Below are 19,491 nucleotides of genomic sequence, written 5' to 3' on the forward strand. Positions count from 1 at the left end.
GTGAAAAACTGAAACCATTTCCTCTAAGATCGGGAACAAGACAAGGTTGCCTACTCTCACCACTATTATTCAACATAGTTTTGGAAGTTTTAGCCACAGCAACCAGAGAAGAAAAAGAAATAAAATGCATCCAAATCTGAAAAGAAGTAAAACTGTCACTGTTTGCAGATGACATGATAATATACATAGAGAATCCTAAAGGTACTACCAGAAAACTACTAGAGCTAATCAATGAATCTGGTAAAGCAGCAAGATACAAAATTAATGCACAGAAATCTCTTGCATTCCTATACACTAATGATGAAAAATCTGAAAGAGATATTAAGGAAACATCCCCATTTACCATTGCAACAAAAAGAATAAAATACCTAGGAATAAAGCTACCTAAGGAGACAAAAGACCTGTATGCAGAAAACTGTAAGACCCTGATGAAAGAAATTAAAGATGATAGAAATAGATGGAGAGATATACCATGTTCTTGGATTGGAAGAATCAACATTGTGAAAATGACTAGAGTACCCAAAGCAATCTACAGATTCAGTGTAATCTCTATCATACTACCAAGGACATTTTTCACAGAACTAGAACAAAAAATCCCACAACTTGTATGGAAACAAAAAAGACCCCGAACAGCCAAAGCAATCTTGAGAAAGAAAAATGGAGCTTGAGGAATCAGGCTCCCTGACTTCAGACTATACTACAAAGCTACAGTAATCAAGACAGTATAGTACTGGCACAAAAACAGAAATATAGATCAATGGAACAGGAGAGAAAGCCCTGAGATAAACCCACGAACTATGGTCACCTTATCTTTGATAAAGGAGGCAAGAATATACAAAGGAGAAAAGACAGCCTCTTCAATAAGTGGTGCTGGGAAAACTGGACAGCTACATGTAAAAGAATGAAATTAGAACACTCCCTGACACCATACACAAAAATAAACTCAAAATGGGTTAAACACCTAAATATAAGGCTAGACAGTATAACACTCTTAGAGGAAAACAAAGGCAGAACACTCTGACATAATCAGACATAATGAAATAAATCACAGCAAGGTCTTTTTTGACCCACCTCCTAGAGAAATGGAAATAAAAATAAACAAATGGAACCTAATGAAACTTAAAACCTTTTGCACAGCAAAGGAAACCATAAACAAGAAGAAAAGACAACCCTCAGAATGGGAAAAAATATTTGCAAATGAAGCAACTAACAAAGGATTAATCTCCAAAATATACAAGCAGCTCATGCGTCTCAATATGAAATAAACAAACAACCCAATCCAAAAATCGGTAGAAGACCTAGCAGACATTTCTCCGAAGAAGATATACAGATGGCCAACAAACACATGAAAGCATGCTCAACATCACTAATCATTAGAGAAATGCAAGTCAAAACCACAATGAGGTACCACCTCACACTGGTCAGAATGGCCATCATTAAAAAATCTACAAACAATAAATGCTGGAGAGGGTGTGGAGAAAAGGGAACCCTCTTGCACTGTTGGTGGGAATGTAAATTGATACAGCCACTATGGAGAACAGAATGGATGTTCCTTTAAAAACTAAAAATAGAACTACCATATGACCTGGCAATCCCCCTACTTGGCATACACCCTGAGAAAACCATAATTCAAAAAGCGACATGCACCCCAATATTCACTGCAGTTCTATTTACAATAGCTAAGACATGGAAGCAACCTAAGTGTCCATCAACAGATGAATGCATAAAGAAGATGTGGCACATATATACAGTGGAATATTACTCAGCCACAAAAATAAATGAAATTGAATTATTTTTAGTGAGGTGGATGGACTTAGAGTCTGTCATACAGCATGAAGTAAGTCAGAAAGAGAAGAACAAATATCATATGCTAACAAATATATATGGAATCTAAAAAAAAATTAAAAAGGTTCTGATGAACATAGAGGCAGTACAGGAATAAAGACACAGATGTAGAGAATGGACTTGAGGACACAGGGAGTGAGAAGGGTAATATGGGACGAAGTGAGAGAGTTTCATTGACATATATACACTACCAAATGTAAAATTGATAGCTAGTGGGAAGCAGCCGCATAGCACAGGGTGATCAGCTCAGTGCTTTGTGACCACCTAGAGGGGTGGGATAAGGAGGGTGGGAGGGAGATGCAAGAGGGAGGAGATATGGGGATATATGTATATGTATATGTATAGCTGATTCACTTTGTTATAAACAGAAACTAACACATCGTTTTAAAGCAATTTTACTCCAATAAAGATGTTTAAAAAAAAAAAAAGATGGGCACAAATATTAGTTTGAATAGGGAAATGGGAACTCTTTCTCTGAGCTCAAAATGACAGACTTAAAGCCATGATTATGGCTGAACAGTTATTCCAGAGTATAGATGTAGGAGAGAAAAATTAACCTAGTGACCCACATGTAAAACAGACCATAACCAAGTGAATGAGATTTGAGGTTAACAGAGAGTTATCTTCTAAAATAAAGGAACCAGGTTGTGACAGTAAGAAATATGTATTTGGTCTCTACTCCCAGCTCCTGCTCAGGGCTCCTAAAACCACTGTAATTTCTGAAATGACAAGAATGATAGGAGCATCTTTTGCTATAATATAAGCAATAAAGATGAAAGGAGAATCTTTTGTTATTCATATCAAGGCCCTTTCAGCAACACCTGAGTTTGTTAATGAGGTGATGTCTGCTAAGCTCCTAAGGATAGGGGGCTGGTTATAAGAGGAACCAATCAGATGATTAGAGGGATGGAACTTTCATGCCCACCCTCCAACCTCCAGGTAGGGGAAACTGACTGGAGGTTGAGTTAATCAGCAAAAACCAATGACTTAATCAATCATAACCTATGTCATAAAGCCTCCATTAAAAACACTTACCAAAGGTATTCAGAGAGCTTTCTGATTGGTAAACACAAGAAGGTGCTGGGATGGTGACACTCCTAGAGAGGGTATGGAAGCTCTGCATCCATTCCCCATAGTTTGCCCTATGTATCTCTTCCATCTGGCTATTCCTGAGTAACGTCCTTTATGATCAACTGGTAATCTAGTAAGGAAAAAATTTTCCTAAATTCTGTAAGCCACTCTAGCAAATGATTGAACCTGAATAGGGGGTCATGGGACCCTCCAAATTGTAGCCTGTTAGTCAAAAGCACAGGTAGCGACCTGGGCTTGAGGTTGGCATCTAAAGTAGAGTGGGGATGGGGGGCATCTTGAGCCCTTAACCCATGGGATCTTACACTATCCTTAAGTAGATAGTGTCAGAATAAATTAAATTGTGGGACACCTATCTGATATGGCAGAATTACTTGGTGTGGGGGAAATTCTATACACATTCGGTGATCAATATTGTCTAAAGTTAAGTATTCTGTGAGTTGAGTATTGACAGTAGAGGAGAGTAGAAGGTGTTTTCCCAAAACAAAGAAGCATCCATAAATGAATAAATGATGCAAGTTATTTACAAATTTCATCTGATGCTTTAAAAAATTGATCTTTTACGATAATTCCATGAATAAGTTGATCATTTTACTCATTAGAATCAAAACTTTGGGAGTTCATTTTTCTAAAAGTTAAAATAATAGACTCCATGATAACTACTATTGTAAAGTCAGTTAAAACGTTCAAACAAAAATTTTTGTAGTGAAAACATGAATGCAACTTCGGTATATCTTGGCACTATGAGAAATGCCATGTTGTTACTAAATTAATGTACTTTGAATTAGTTGTGGTACAAACATAATTTGTTGCATCCAAAGCATGACATTCTACCAATAAACACTGGAGTTATTTTCAAAGTGTAAAAATATATTATGCATACATAAAACAGTTGAACTACAATTTTTGTGACAAAGCTAATATTGAAATATATATTTGCTAGTTTACATTTTAAATAAAGAAAAATAATTTAAACTATTTTATCAAAAAGAACCACATTTTAATTAGAATTAAGAATAATAAGTCTCTTTGAATTAATATATACACCATTAAATGTCTGAGCAACACCATTAGATAATTTGCCTATCTCATAATGATAGCTAAAAAGGAATCCAGGGTCTTAATAAATGAGTAGCTTTATGCCAATATTTTGTGGCTGATACTGGCTTCAAGCTCAGCAGGAAGATAGCATTTTGTTCATTCACTAATTCAAAAGTTATTTATTGAACTACTAACATATTCCCAGTACTGGGATAGATTTTGGGGACAATATAGTGAACAAAACAGACAAAAAGCCATGTCCCCATATCTCTGTGGAGCTTATACTCTAGTGGTTGGAGATAGACAAAAAACACACAATGTGTAAATGATATAGGATAGTAGGCAATAAATGCTCTGGAAAAAAATAAAACATAGTATGGGGATTGGGAGTGGTTGGGCATGGGCAGTTTGCAATTTAAATGGAGTAGTCAAGATAGGGTTAATGAAATGTTTGACATTTAAGAAAAGGCTTGCAAGAGGAGAGGGAGAGTTCCATGAAGATAGCTATGGAAGAGTGTCCTAGGTAGAATAACAGATGTTTACAGTTGCTTTATTCACAATTACCAAAACTTGGAAGCAACCAAGATGTCCTTCAGTAGGTCAACGGATAAATTAACTATAGTACATCCAGATGATGGAATATTATTCAGTGCCAAAAAGAAACTGAGCTATTAATCTATGAAAAGATATTGAGGAACTTTAAACGCATATTACTAAGGTAAAGAAGCCAATCTGAAAAGGCAACATACTGTATGATTGCAATTCCATGACATTCTGGAAAAGGCAAATCTATAAAAACAGTAAAAACATCAGTGCTTGCCAAGGGCTATGGGGTGGGGAGGGATGAAGAAACGGAGAGTGGAAGAATTTTATGGCAGTGAAAATACTCTGTATGATACTCAGAGCTCAAACAGTTGCTTCATCAAAAAGTAGATCATAATGGCAGGCCCCACATGTCCAAGGACATTATCAGCAGACACACACAGAAACCCAAATGGAGCTGACTGGTGAAGATCTGTCTCTGTCAAAGCAATCCTATAAAGTTGTAAAGAGGAACCTGATTACCCAAATGTGTAGATACCAAGGTAAGGAATCAAGGACAATGAAAACTCAGGTAACTATGATATCACCAAAGGAAATTAATAAAGCTCCAATACTCATCCTGAAGAAATGGAGATCTATGAACTGTCAGGCAAAGAATTCAAAATAATCTTCTCAAGGAAGTTTGGTGAACTACAAAAACATACAGACAACTAAGCAAAATTAGGAAAATAATGCTTGAACAAATGAGAAATTTGACAAAGAAACAGAAACCATAAAATAAAACCAATCAGAAATCTTAGAGTTGAAAAATATAATTACTGAATAATTCAATAGAGACTTTCAAAAGTAGACTCAACCATGCAGAAGAAGGAATCAGTGACCTGGAGAATGAGGCATTTAAATTTTCTGGTCAGAGGGACAAAAAGAAAAAAAAAGTAAAGAAAAGCTGCAGGACTCATGGGACACAATGAAAATAAATAATATTCGCATTACGCAAATTTCAGAAGGAGAAGAGAAAGAGAAAGGTACAGAAAGTATATTTAAAGCAATAATGGCTGGAAACTTCTAAAACTTGGGAAGAGAAATAGACTTTTCTTCTCTTATAGAGTTAGTTTAAATAAAATTTAAACTAAAAAAAAAAAAAGGCAGTTTAAGAAAATAGTAACCAAAAAAAAAAAAAAAAACAGGGGTAGCTATATTACTATCAGACAAAATAGACTTTATGTTAAAAATCCAGATCCAGGGACTTCCCTGGTGGTCCAGTGGTTAAGACTCCATGCTTCCACTGTAGGGGGCAAAGGTTTGATCCCTGGTTGGGGAACTAAGATCCCACATGTCATGCTATGTGGCCCCCCCAAAAAATCCAGATCAGTGAGCCCTAAAGGACACCAAATAGATTGAACCTGAATAGGGCTATACACCAAGACATTATAATTAAATTGTCAAAGGTCAAAGACAAAGAAGGAAACTTAAAAAGAAGCAAGAGAAAAAAGAAAAAAAAAGAGAGAGAGAGAGATGTTACATACAAGGGAATCCCCATAAGACTATTGTCAGATTTCTCAACAATAAACTTTCCAGACCAGGAGAAAATGGAATGACATATTCAAATATTGAAAAAAAACCCAAAAAACAAAAAACTGTTAACCAAAAATTCTATACTCAGAGATAAAGAATGGATAAAGAATTTCCTGAACAAACAAAAGCTGGAGAGAAATCATTATCACTAGACTTGACTTAACAAGAAATGCTAAAGGGAGTTCTTTAAGTGGAAGTAAAAGGACATTAATTAACATCATAAAAACATAAAAAGTTAACAAAAAATTCACAGGTAATGGTAAATATACCATTAAAGTTAGATTCTGTAATGTGTTATTAGTGGTGCATAATACTTTTATGACTCCAGTTTAAAAATTAAAAAAACAAATGTTATAAAAATAACCATAACTGCAATAATCTGTTGTTAGTTACACAATATTAAAATACATAAATTGTAACAGCAATAACATAAAATGTGAGAAGTAAAAGTTTAAACTTTTGGAATGCTGTTGAACTTAAGTTGTTATCAGCTTAAAATTGGGTGTTACAATTTTAAGATATTTCATGTAACCCTCATGGTAACCACAAGGGAAAACCTTATGGCTATTACATAAAAGAACATGATAAAGAAGTCAAAGCATACTGATACCAAAAGACATCAAAACACAAAAAAAGACAGCAGGATAAGAAACAAGGAATAATGGATCTCAAAACAACTAGAAAACAATGAACAAAATGACAATTGTAAATCCTTGTTTACCAATAATTACATCAAACATAAATGGATTAAATTCTCCAATCAAAAGACAAAGAATGGCTGAATGGATAAAAAAAACAGGATCCAAAAATATGCTGCCTACCAGACACTGACTTTAGCTTTATTTTTTTTTTATTTTTTTTATTTTTTTCACACCTAGCCATTTATTGACTTTAGCTTTAAAGACACACAAACCTACAAGGAAGGGATGGAAAAAGACATTTTAGGTAAATGGTAACAACAACAACAACAAAAAGCAGGGTAGCTATACTTATATCTGACTTTAAACTAAAAATAGTAAACAAAGACAAAGAGGGTCATTGTATAATGATAAAGGAGTCAATCCATACAGAAGATATAACAGTTGTAAATATCTAAGCACCAAACATTGGAGCACCTAAATATATAAAGCAAAAAAATAACACAGCTCAAAGGAGAAATAAACAGCAATACACTAATAGTTGGGGATTTTAATAACCCCCTCTCAACAATGGATAAGTTATCCAGACAAAGACAATAAAGAAACAGCAGACTTGAACAATACTGTAGACCAAATGGACCTAACAGACATATAGAACATTGTATCCAGCAACAACGGAATACACATTGTTCTCAAGCACACATGGAACATTTTCTAAGATAGACCAAATGTCAGGCCACAAAACAAGTCTTAGCAAATCAGGAAGACTGAAAGCATACCAAGTATCTCCTCTGATCACAATGGCATAAAACTAGAAATCAATAGCAAAAGGAAAACTGTAAAATTAAGCAACATTCTTTTGAACCACTAATGAATACAAAAAAAAAATTAAAGGGGAAATTAAAAAGTTTATTGAGACAAACAGAAATGGAAATGCAACATACCAGAACTTATGGCATTCAGCAAAAACAGTTGTAAGAGGAAAGTTCACGGCAATAAATGCCTACATTAAGAAGCAAGGAAACAATCTAACTCTACACCTTAAGGAACTAGGAAAAAAGAACAAATTGAGGCCAAAGTTAGCAGAGGGAAGGAAATAATAAGATTAGGGCAGAAATAAATAAAATAAAGAATAGAAAATATTAACCAAACTAAGAGATAAATAAAATTGACAAACCTTAGCTACACTAAACAAAGGGGAAAAAGAAGAGAAGACTGAAATCAACAAAATTATAATGAAAAAGAGAATATTACAACGGATATCACAGAAATACAAGGAAAATAAGAGGCTACCATGAAAAACTATACACCAACAAACTGGACAACTTCTTTGAAACATACAACCTACAAAGACTGAATCAGTAACAAAGAGAAAATCTGAGTAGCCTAATTACTAGTAAATAGATTGAGCCAGTAATCAAAAATCTCTCAATGAATAAAAGCCCAGCACCAGATGGTTTCATTAGTGAATTTTACCAAACATTTAAAGGATTAATACCAATCCTTCTCAAAAGCTTCCAAAAAATTGAAGAGGAGGGAACATGCCCAAACTTATTTTACAAGGCCAGCATTATTCTGATAACACAGCCAGATAAGGACAATACTAGAAAGTAAAACTATAGGCCAATATCCCTGATGAATATAGATGAAAATAATCTCAACAAAATCCTAGCAAACCGAATTCAGCATCACATTAAAAGTATTATTCTCATGATTAACTGAGATTTATTCCTGGGATGCTGATGGTTCAACATACGCAATCAATCAATGTGATATATCGCATTAAAAGAATGAAAGAAAAAAAATGATTTCATCATCTCAATAGACACAGAAAAAGTATTTGACAAAATTCAACATCCATTCATGATTAAAACATTTAAAAATTAGGCATAAAAGGAACATATCTCAATATAATAAAGGACATATATGACAAACCCACAGCTAATATCATACTCAATGGTGAAAGGTTGAAAGATTTTCCTCCAAAATCAGGAACAAGACAAGGGTGCTCCTCTCACCATACCTATTCAGCATAGTACTGGAAGCCCTACCTAGAGCAATCAGGCAAGAAAAAGAAATAAAAGGCATCAGAATTGGAAAAGAAGAAGTAAAGTTAACTCTACTTTCAGATTACATGGACTTTACATATTTTAAAAATCCTAGAGACTGAACCAAAAAAACTGTTAAAACTAATCAATGAATTCTGTAAAGTTGTAGGATATAAAATTAACATACAAAATTCACAGTGTTTCTATACACCAACAAAAAAATTCCTTAAAAAAAAAAAGACATGATCACATTTACAATAGCTTCAACAACAGTAAAATACTTAGGAGTAACTTTAACCAAGAAAGTGAAAGATCTCTACTCTGAAAACAAGACATTGATAAAAGAAATCAAAGAAGGCACTAATAAATGGAAAGGTATCATGTGTTCATGAATTGGAAGAATTAAGTGTTAAAATGTCAATGCTACCAAAAGATATCTATAGATTCGAGGCAACTATCAAGATTCCAATGGTAATTTTTACAGAAATAGAAAAAACACTCCAGGGACTTCCCTGGTGGTCCAGTGGTTAAGACTCTGCACTGCCAATGCAGGGGGCACAGGTTTGATCCCTGGTCAGGGAACTAAGATCCCACGTGCCACATGGTGTGACCAAAAAAAAAAAAGAAAAAGAAAAAACACTCTAAAAGTTTATGTGAAACCACAAAGACCCTGAATAGCCAATGAAATCCCAAGATAGAACAAAGCAGGAGGTAACACATTTCCTGATTTCAAGCTATATTACAAAGCTATAATAATTCAAACAGTATAGTACTGGCTTAAAAACAAATAGACCAACAAAACCAAATCAACAGCCCAGAAATAAACTCAAGTGTATATGATCGACTAATATTCAACAGTGGAGAAAAGACACTTTGTTCAATAAATGGCGCTGGGAAAACTGGATAGTCACATGTAAAAGAATGAAACTTGACACCTATTTTACACCACTCATAAAAATTAACTTGAAATGGATTAAAGACTTAAATGTAAGACATAAACTCCCAGAAGAAAGCATTAGAATAAAGCTCCTTGACATGGGCTTTGGTAATAATTTTTTGGAAATTACACCTAAAGCATAAGCAACAAAATAAAAAAAAAAAAAAAGTGAGACTACATCAAACTAAAAAGCTTCTGCACAGCAAAAGAAACCATCAACAAAATGAAAAGAGTACCTATGAAATGGGAAAAAATTTTTGCAAACTTTATATCTGATAAGGGGTTAATAATAAATATATAATAGCAAAAAATCAAATAATCCAATTAAAAATTAGGCAAAGGAAAAGTGAGTGGACATTTTTTTCAAAGAAGATACACAAATGGCCTACAGGCACAAGCATACCATGGAGATATTGGGGGTTTGGTTCCAGACCACCACAATAAAAGCAAATATCACAAAGTATGTCATACCAATTTTTTTGGTTTCCCAGTGCATATATAAAAGTTATGTTTACACTATACTGTAATTAAGTGTGCAGTAGCATTATGTATAAAAAAATCAATGTACATACCTTAATTAAAAAATACTTCATTGCTAAAAACTGCTATCCATTATCTGAGCCTTCAATGAGTCATAATCTTTTTACAACAGTAGCATCAATGATCACTGATCATATCACCACAACAAGTATAATAATAATGAAAAAGTTTGAAATATATGTGGGAATTACCAAAATGTGACACAGAGACACAAAGTGAACAACTGCTGTTGGAAAAATGGCGCCAGTAGAGTTACTCAATGCACTGTTGCCACAAACTTTCAATTTGTAAGGAATACAATATCTGAGAAGCCCAACAAAACAAAGCACAGGAAAGCGAGGTATGTCTATACATGAGAAGATGCTCATCATCACTAGTCATTAAGAAAATGCAAATTAAAACCAAAATGAGATATCACCTCATGCCTGTTAGAATGGTCATCATCAAAAAGATAAGAGATAATAAATGCTGGTGAGGATATGGAGAAAAGGGAATCTTTATGCACTATTGAAGGGATTATGAATTGGTACAGCCACTGTGGAAAGCATTATGGAGGTTCCCCCAAAATTAAATATAGAACTACCATATGATCCAGCAATTCCACTTCTGAGAGTATATCTAAAGGAAATGAAAACAAAAACTCGAAAAGATAGTGCCACCTTCATGTTCATAGCAGCATTATTTACAATAGCCAAGACATGGAAACAACCTAAGTGTCCATCAGTGGATGAATGGATAAAGATGTGGTGTATATATACACAAAAGAATATTAGTCAACCATTAAAAAAAGGGGGGGGGGAAATCCTACCATTTGTGATAACATGGATGGACCTTAAAGGGATTATGCTAAATGAAATGTCAGAAAGAAACAAATATTGTATGATCTCACTTACATGTGGAATAATAACACACATACACATCCAACTTATAGAAAAAGAGATCAGATTTGTGGTTACCAGAGGTAGTGGGTGGAGGATAGGGAAATTGGAGGAAGGTAGTCAAAAGGCACAATCTTCCAGTTATAAAATAAATAAGTACTAGAGATGTACAACATGTTGACTATGGTGAACACTACTGTATGACATCCAGAAAAGTTGCTAAGAGAGTAGATCCCAAGAGTTCTCATTACAAGGAAAAATTTTTTTCTCTTTTTATTGTATCTATATGAGATGATGAATGTCAACTAAACCTACTGTGGTAATCATTTCACACTATGAGTGAATCAAACCATCATGCTGTACACCTTAAACTTATACAGTGATGGATGTCAATTATCCCTCAAAACTGAAAAAAAAACTAAAATAAAAAATAGTTTAAAATAGTCTCTAAAAAACATATACATATTTATTTATATAGATAAATAAATATATATACATATATTTTTATATATAATTTATATATAATTATGGAGTTTCTACATAGCTTTTCAACATCTCCTTTTGATCCTCTCCCTTTAAAATCCTATGTTCCAGACATATCAAATTATTGATACATGCTGAATGTAACATGCTCTTTTCCTCAGTATTTTTGCAGAGATGCTACATGTACCTAAAACACCTTCTACTTTCCTCCTCCGCTCACCCACATTCATCTGGCTCATCTTTGATTCTGATAGTGCCTAACTATAAAAAAAAAAAGAATATATTTTTCTATATTCCATTTTCCAATTCACTTTTTATAGTTTATTTTGGTATCAGTGCTCACTGATACTTGGATTATCCATGAAAATACCTGATATAAATTACTTTTAATACCAAATAAATATAGCATAAAATAAATGGGAATATAGAACTACATCTTATGTATTTAATCAAAGTGATAATTTAAAATAAGTAGTTCAGAACTGGAAGTGAATATTTTGCTCACTTTTTTCAATTTGCTGGCCTGAACCCTCAGTTTGTTTAAAGATTAAAAGCCATTTTCACTTCTCCCAGTGTCATTAAAAATAAATTAATCTTGTGAAGTACATTTTAACATTTATTTCAAATTAAACCTAAAAAACTGTAACTAGTAGAAATCCAGGGACAAGAGCCTCATTTTCATCATGTATCATTTAAAGGAGGTTTCACTTAAGAAAACAAAAATAATTACACAGACACACACATGTACACACGCAAAATAAAAGAATCTGATATCATTGGTATGGCCTTGACTCAGACAACCATTGAGGAAGTTTCAGGATCTTGGAAGTTCACTAAAATGCTGCAGCTTTCCCATAATACTTGCTCTATCAATGTAGTCAATTTTTCTCCTAAAAAATAGAAATAATTCTCAAAATATACTAGACATTTGAAACTAAATTTTAATGTTTATTAAATGCCAACAAGGAAAATAATTGTTAAGAAAGTCATTATGAAACACCCTGCTTAAGAGGAAATTGTTTCTAAGATTATAGATTCATTTTTACTTCATAGACATGTGATAAACCTGATTATGACTGAGGTCATATTTTAAGTCAACAAAAGGAATTTTCAATACAAATACTGGCCTGTAATCAAATGCTATCTTCTCAGCTAAGTCTACTCAAACCACCCTCCTCCATACACCCCAAATTCTTAGCCCTTAGCCTGTTCTACTTTTCCCCATAGCACTTTGCTTTCTAATATCCTACAAAATTTATTTACTTGTAATATATATTTTTACTTATGTTTCCTCACTGGTATATAAACCTCACAAAGGAAGGAAATTTTGTCTATTTTATTTCCTGATGTAGCCAAGAACAATATAATAGCACTTCTGAATAAAATTAGGGCAAGTCAATCAAATTAAAGAATAAAATAGCAAAAGGGATTTTCTCTTGGTTGAAATCCAACATAATAAGCAAACAGAACTGTATTGATCCTGTATCATGTCACAATCTAAACTTCTCTGTCATTAGAACAAGCCATCACCACCCATTACTCTACATCATCTTAACACAGCAACAGAAGTAACTGTGTTTAACATGTCCTGGTTTCTGCACTTCAGAATACCATGGATTTACTACATCAAATACCTAGGTCACTTCATTTTTGTTTATTTTTACTCTGAATTCTAAAAGTTTAATAGTAAAACCTACAGGTATAATATGTATGACTCCTTCTAAGATCCTCAAATTAAATGAAATTTTTACCCAGAAAATTTTAAAATATTGAAACTTATCTTTTTCTTGTTGAAGGTATCTTTATCAGGTTTAAAACTGTAATGAAGCAAGAAAATTGCAGTTGTCGAAGAGGAGCAAGATTTATTATTTGCTCTTTTTGATATGATGTATAGAAAATGAATCTTAAACTATAAAAAATGCATAATAAAATTACCAAAGTTTTTATGCTTTCCAAGCTAATAATTACAAGACTAAAAGAACATCAGTACTTGATAGATGGAATAACCCTGTTATTTACACGTCAAGGTTTGTTTGACATTGAACAGAAAGTGTTGTTGATGGCTGTGGTTAAAGTGTAATAAATATGCCACCCATGTTTCATTATTGAAAAGAAGCAAAATTTGCCTGTGTTTGTTGGTTGGTGCATTTACTTTTTTTCTGAGAATTTTCCAGACATTTTACATCTTACTATTAACTCATTTTGAATATACTGCTTTGAATTAAAACACTAAGTCTTTCATCATAAGCCAAAGAGAGATTTACACAGATGAGATAAATATTTCCAAATATTACCTCATGAAAGTATTAATATCATAAAAAATAAAGGTGGGCATTGGTATGCTTCATAATGTTGAATGTGGTGATAAAGTTCAACATTAAACTTGATAAATATTTTTTCTCACATATGGAATATAATTAAAACAAGATACATTTGCTGCTATATTCTACTATTAATAAAATAGTGGCAGGGATAGAGGTAATCCATGAGCTCAGCATATGGACTTCCAAGGCCAACCTAGCTACAGACAATGCTGAGTGCCCAATATGACAGCAGCAGAGGCCCACACTAAGTCCTCGATATGGCACCTTTATCCAGGGGTGATCAGCCAGCTACCTTGTAGCCAGTTAATTATACCGTACAGCTTCTGTCATGGAAGTGATTTTTTTTTTTCTCATTTGAATAGGCATTTACTCTGGGTATGGATTTGATTTTCCTACATGCAGTGCATTTGCCACAACTACCATCTGTGGACTTACAGAATGCCTCATCTACTGTAATGGTATTCCACACAGCATTGCTTCTGATCAAGGAACTCACTTCACAGAAAAATAAGTGCAGCAATGGGCCCACACTCTTGAAATTCACTGGTCTTACCATTTTCTGCTCCATTCTGAAGCACCTGGCTTGAGAATGGTAGAATAGCCTTTTAAAGACTCAGTTACTATGTCAGTTAGGTGACAATATTTTGCAGGGCTGGGGCAAGGTTCTCCAGGAGACTGCATGTGCTCTGAATCAGTGTCCAACATATGGCACTGTTTCTCCCACAGCCAGGATTCACAGGTCCAGGAATCAAGGGATGGAAATGGAAGTGGCACCAATCACTATTATCCCAGTGACCCACTAGCAAAATAGTTGCTTCTTATTCCCATGACTTTATGTATTACTGACCTAGAGGTCTTAGTTCCAAAGGGAGGAACACTTCCACCAGGAGACACAGCAGTGATTCCATTGAATAAGCAGTTAAGATTGCTACCCAGCCACTTTGGGCTTCTCATGCCTCTGAATCAACAGGCAAAGAAAGGAGTTACTGCTCTGGTTGGGTTGATTGATCCTGACCACTAAAGGGAAATTGTACTGCTACTCCACCACGGAGATAAGGAAGAGTATATCTGGAGTAACAGGAGATCACTTAGGATATTAGTTTTACCATAACCTGTAATTAAAGTCAATGGAAGACTACAACAACCCAATTCAGACAGGACTACTAAAGGTCCAGACCCTTCAGGAATGAAGGTTTGGATCACCCTTACCCCCATCCCAAGTAAAGAATCACAACCATCTGAGGTGCTTGCTAAGTGTAAAGGGAATATGGAATGCATTGGATAATACATAATAATAATGGAAAAAGGCAGTTTATAAATACCAGCTATGAGCACGTTACCACTTACAGAAATGAGGACTGAAACTATCCCGAGTATTTCTTCCTTATTTTTTAGAATATGCTTGTGTTTGTGTGTATGTGTATGTCTGTCTACCTACCTATCTAGTAAATACCTTTGTTTTTTCCCTCTTTTATTCGCTTATCATATAACCTAAGGAGTACTGACTTTACATCACAGTATTTAAATTACAGGATATCAAGGAGAATAGTAAACATTACCCAAGGACTCTTCATCCTCTTCTGTGCAAAGGGTTAGTGTGTTTTCAGTGGTACACAGGATAGTTGCATCATGTTAAACAGAAGTATGATATTGTCATTTTCTTTAGAGATTAAGTGTGGTTTAAGGAAGTGCATATGAGTATCAAGTTGACAAGGGGTGGATTCATCATGACTAACTTTATGTCAGCTTGGCTAGGCCATGGTCTGTAGACTTTGAGTAATGTAGATTACTATCCTGAATACGGGTGGACTTCATTCAACTGATTGAAGCTGCGACAAAGTGAGAGAGTGTCATGGACATATATACACTACCAAATGTAAAATAGATAGCTAGTGGGAAGCAGCCGCATAGCACAGGGAGATAAATCAGCTCGGTGCTTTGTGACCACCTAGAGGGGTGGGATAAGGAGGGTGGGAGAGAGGGAGATGCAAGAGGGAAGAGATATGGGGATATATGTATATGTATAGCTGATTCAGTTTGTTATAAAGCAGAAGCTAACACACCATTGTAAAGCAATTATACTCCAAAAAAGATGTTAAAAAAATTTTAAAAAGAGAGAAAAGAGGCAAAGCTCCTCTTAAAAAGAGAGAATTTGCCTCTAGGTTGGCTTCAGACTTGAGCTGCAACATTCACTCTTTCCTTGGTCTCCAGCCTGCTAGCCTACCCTACAGAGTTTGGGCTTGGTATCCTCCAAAATTATGTAAACCAATTCCTGAAAATAACTCTCTCTCAGCATACACATGTACACATGCACACACAGTGCATACACACTCCCTATTAGTTCTGTTTCTCAGAGAACCCTGATTAATACAGGAAGTTATCTCTATTTTACGGATAAAAAAGAACCGGATGAGAATGAGTTGATTGACTTGCTTCCAATTATCTATTCAGCCTCACCTCCCGGCAAATTACCCACAAATAAGTTCCCACCCCAAAAAGCCATGCTTCTTCATGCCTCTGCAATTTTGTCCATTCTGCTACCATTCACTGGAATGTTATTCTGCCACTCCTCTGGAAACCTAATTCTCGTCCTTTAATGTTCAGCTCAAGCAGCACTTCCCAGCATGGTTCCTTGACATCTTCCCTGGTAGTCCAATCTGGGTTACTTGCCATTCCTATAGAATGGCAATCTTTGAAAACTGTGTCCTCTCCATTATCAAAGTAAACTCTAATTACTTGTTTTATTGTTGGTCTCCTTTAGTGACTTGTGATTTCCTTTGAATTAGTAAATTATTTTATTTCCCTAGTATTTTCAGTGCTTATGTTATTGTACTTTATGTTATAACCACTCATTCTTATGAATGCTGAATGAAAATAAGCTTAGAAAATGATTACACTCATTATACAGCTCTCTGTCCTAATTATAATAATGATAATAAGATACCCTTCCATCCCTGTTTTTAATGGGTTGGCCTTCTAGTTATTTATGTGTTTTATCCCATTATCAGTGAAGTATTGTTAGGTTCTACTCTAGGATAAGAGAACATCTATTTTATACCATAAGCTCTTTTGTTTCTCAACCGTGATATTATGGCTGAACTTGAGTCAAACAATTTATATTTTTCAGAGCCATGCAGGCAAAAAGCCCAAAGTAGCTACTGAATGGAATAAACGTTAACAATGTTTAGCCACATTTCTGATGTAGGCAGAAATAAAATTGTCTAAACTATCTGAATCTAATCCCAGGTACCCATGAATAGAGCTCTGTTCCAATATTGGCTTGGGTTTTATGAAACTGTTAAAGAGTACTGTTTAATAAACATTCTCATTAATTGGCCTCCTGGTCAGCTCAGTTTACTCCTTTTTAAAAATCATTCTGTTCCCATATGGTTTCCTATTGTAAAAGCATTAAACTTTCTCGAATGTTTCATGCACTTTGTATTAATATTGGGGGCATTGTCAGAGCAAGTGATAGTAATGGTGAAAATTCCAGCATTATGTTAAGGAAATAAAAGTCATATAGGATATAAGTCCCTATCTTTCCATTCACAAGCAAAGAAAATCAATCATATTAAGATTGGTCATAGGGGCTTCCCTGGTGGCGCAGTGATTGAGAGTCTGCCTGCCAATGCAGGGGACACGGGTTCGAGCCCTGGTCTGGGAGGATTCCACATGCCGCGGAGCAACTAGGCCCGTGAGCCACAACTACTGAGCCTGCGCGTCTGGAGCCTGTGCTCCGCAGCAAGAGGGGCCGCGATGGTGAGAGGCCCGCGCACCGCGATGAGGAGTGGCCCCCGCTTGCCACAACTGGAGAAAGCCCTCGCACAGAGACGAAGACCCAACACAGCCAAAAATAAATAAATTAATTAATTAAAAAAAAAAAAAAAAGAGAGTGGTTGTATAATTTTAGATCTAATTAGGTAATGATGATATTGCAGTCATTAGAATTTATAGAGTGTTTGGGGCTTTCAGGCATGGGTAAACAAAGTTCCAAATATATTTTCATTAATCAGCTCTCAGCTCCCTACCTATCTACACTTTCTTGTGATTTGATATCTTAGAATATAATAAATTTGTGAAACAAATCTCTCTGTGGAGTGTTTTTCCTGAGATCGCTTCCGTTGTCAAAGGAATTAATATGTTAACTCATTTTCCTTAAGACATAACAAACCTATTTTAAAAAATCTAAGAATTCAATTATCTTGTAGTATATCCACATAAGTTTAGGTTGGGTGAACTTCCAAATATTTAGAAAACTGTATTATTACTCTACATGATATGAACTAGACAAAAATGGAGCTCACTTATCAATAAAAGTGTTAAAAGAAATTTACTGGCTATTTACAATTGGCATACATTTCAGATTTCAGAAGATTGTTTCATACATTCTTTCTGAAATGTTATTTAGCATAGAAATCTCCATAGAGCATGTAAACAAAATCTGATTCCCAACTATGTCAACCCTTGTTTGAAAGAGACTGGATTAGATCTGAGTATTCATGATTCTATAAACATTTATTTAACCTTCCATGATTGGTTACAATCATATCATTGATACTTTTGTATAGCTGTTTTAGTATATATATAACTCTATATATTTGGGCTATATACCTCTAGAATGTAACCCACCTGAGAATAGCTAGGACTGTTCACAACTTCAGCAGTGCCTAGGACATCTCTAGACACAGTAAGCACTCAGTTTATAAACAGTACTTTATAATAATGACTAATGTTATAGCACCAATGGCTACATTCATTTGAAATCATATAGTGTTTATGTAAGCATTGGGTAAACAAAGTCTGAATTTTTGCTATAGTATGTAGTCATTCTAAGGTTTTGGTTTTTTGTTTGGGGTTTTTTTGTTTGTTTGTTTGTTTTGGAGCCACTATACAGAAAACCGAACCTAGAAAGCTAAAAAGCAGAAGTCAAATAGTCTGTCTTCAACCAGGTTTCCCCTAAAAAGTGTAAAAATAAAAACACGCATGCTTAAGTCCATCATTATATAGCTATACCAGCTACGCTTTGAAAAATACTATCTAAATGCTGTGGTGGCAGACTAATACATGACAGTCCTACTAAGTTTCAGAAATCAAGCAAGCAGCTAGGGAAACTAGTGAAATTTTCGCTAAAGGATACCTGCAGTTAAACAAACTGTACTTTCCACCTATAGCTTACAGAGCAGTGGACATCATCTCTTAATTCCATTCAGTTATTGGAATACTCTAGATGAGATTAAATAAACAAGTTTTGTTTACTCTCTTCCCTCCCTCACAACCAGGACTCCAGGTTCTAAATGATTCTGACCAATGGCATGTATTAAGAAATTATACCCAAATTAGCCATTATATTGAAATTATCATTATTTTCCATTTCAGCAATGACACAAATATCTCAATAACATGAAGTTACAAAAATGCCTGTTGGCATTATACTAATACTGAATGCGAAGGAAGCATCCATAAATTGATTGTATTTAGTTAAATTTGACTGTCACTTGCTTCTTTAGCCTCAACTCCAACAAATGCCCTGAAGCACAACTGAGCCCTTGT

At 34.6% G+C, this 19,491-nt stretch overlaps 1 non-coding gene across 1 annotated transcript; it reads left to right on the forward strand.

Moving 5' to 3' along the window:
* Positions 1-9,288: 9,288 nt before the first annotated feature.
* Positions 9,289-9,361, forward strand: TRNAG-GCC (transfer RNA glycine (anticodon GCC)). The gene has a single exon. It is a non-coding gene; the product is annotated as a tRNA-Gly (tRNA).
* Positions 9,362-19,491: the final 10,130 nt, after the last annotated feature.

The sequence above is a fragment of the Eschrichtius robustus genome, chromosome 1 (genome assembly GCF_028021215.1).
Source record: "Eschrichtius robustus isolate mEscRob2 chromosome 1, mEscRob2.pri, whole genome shotgun sequence".
Taxonomy (NCBI): Eukaryota; Metazoa; Chordata; class Mammalia; order Artiodactyla; family Eschrichtiidae; genus Eschrichtius; species Eschrichtius robustus.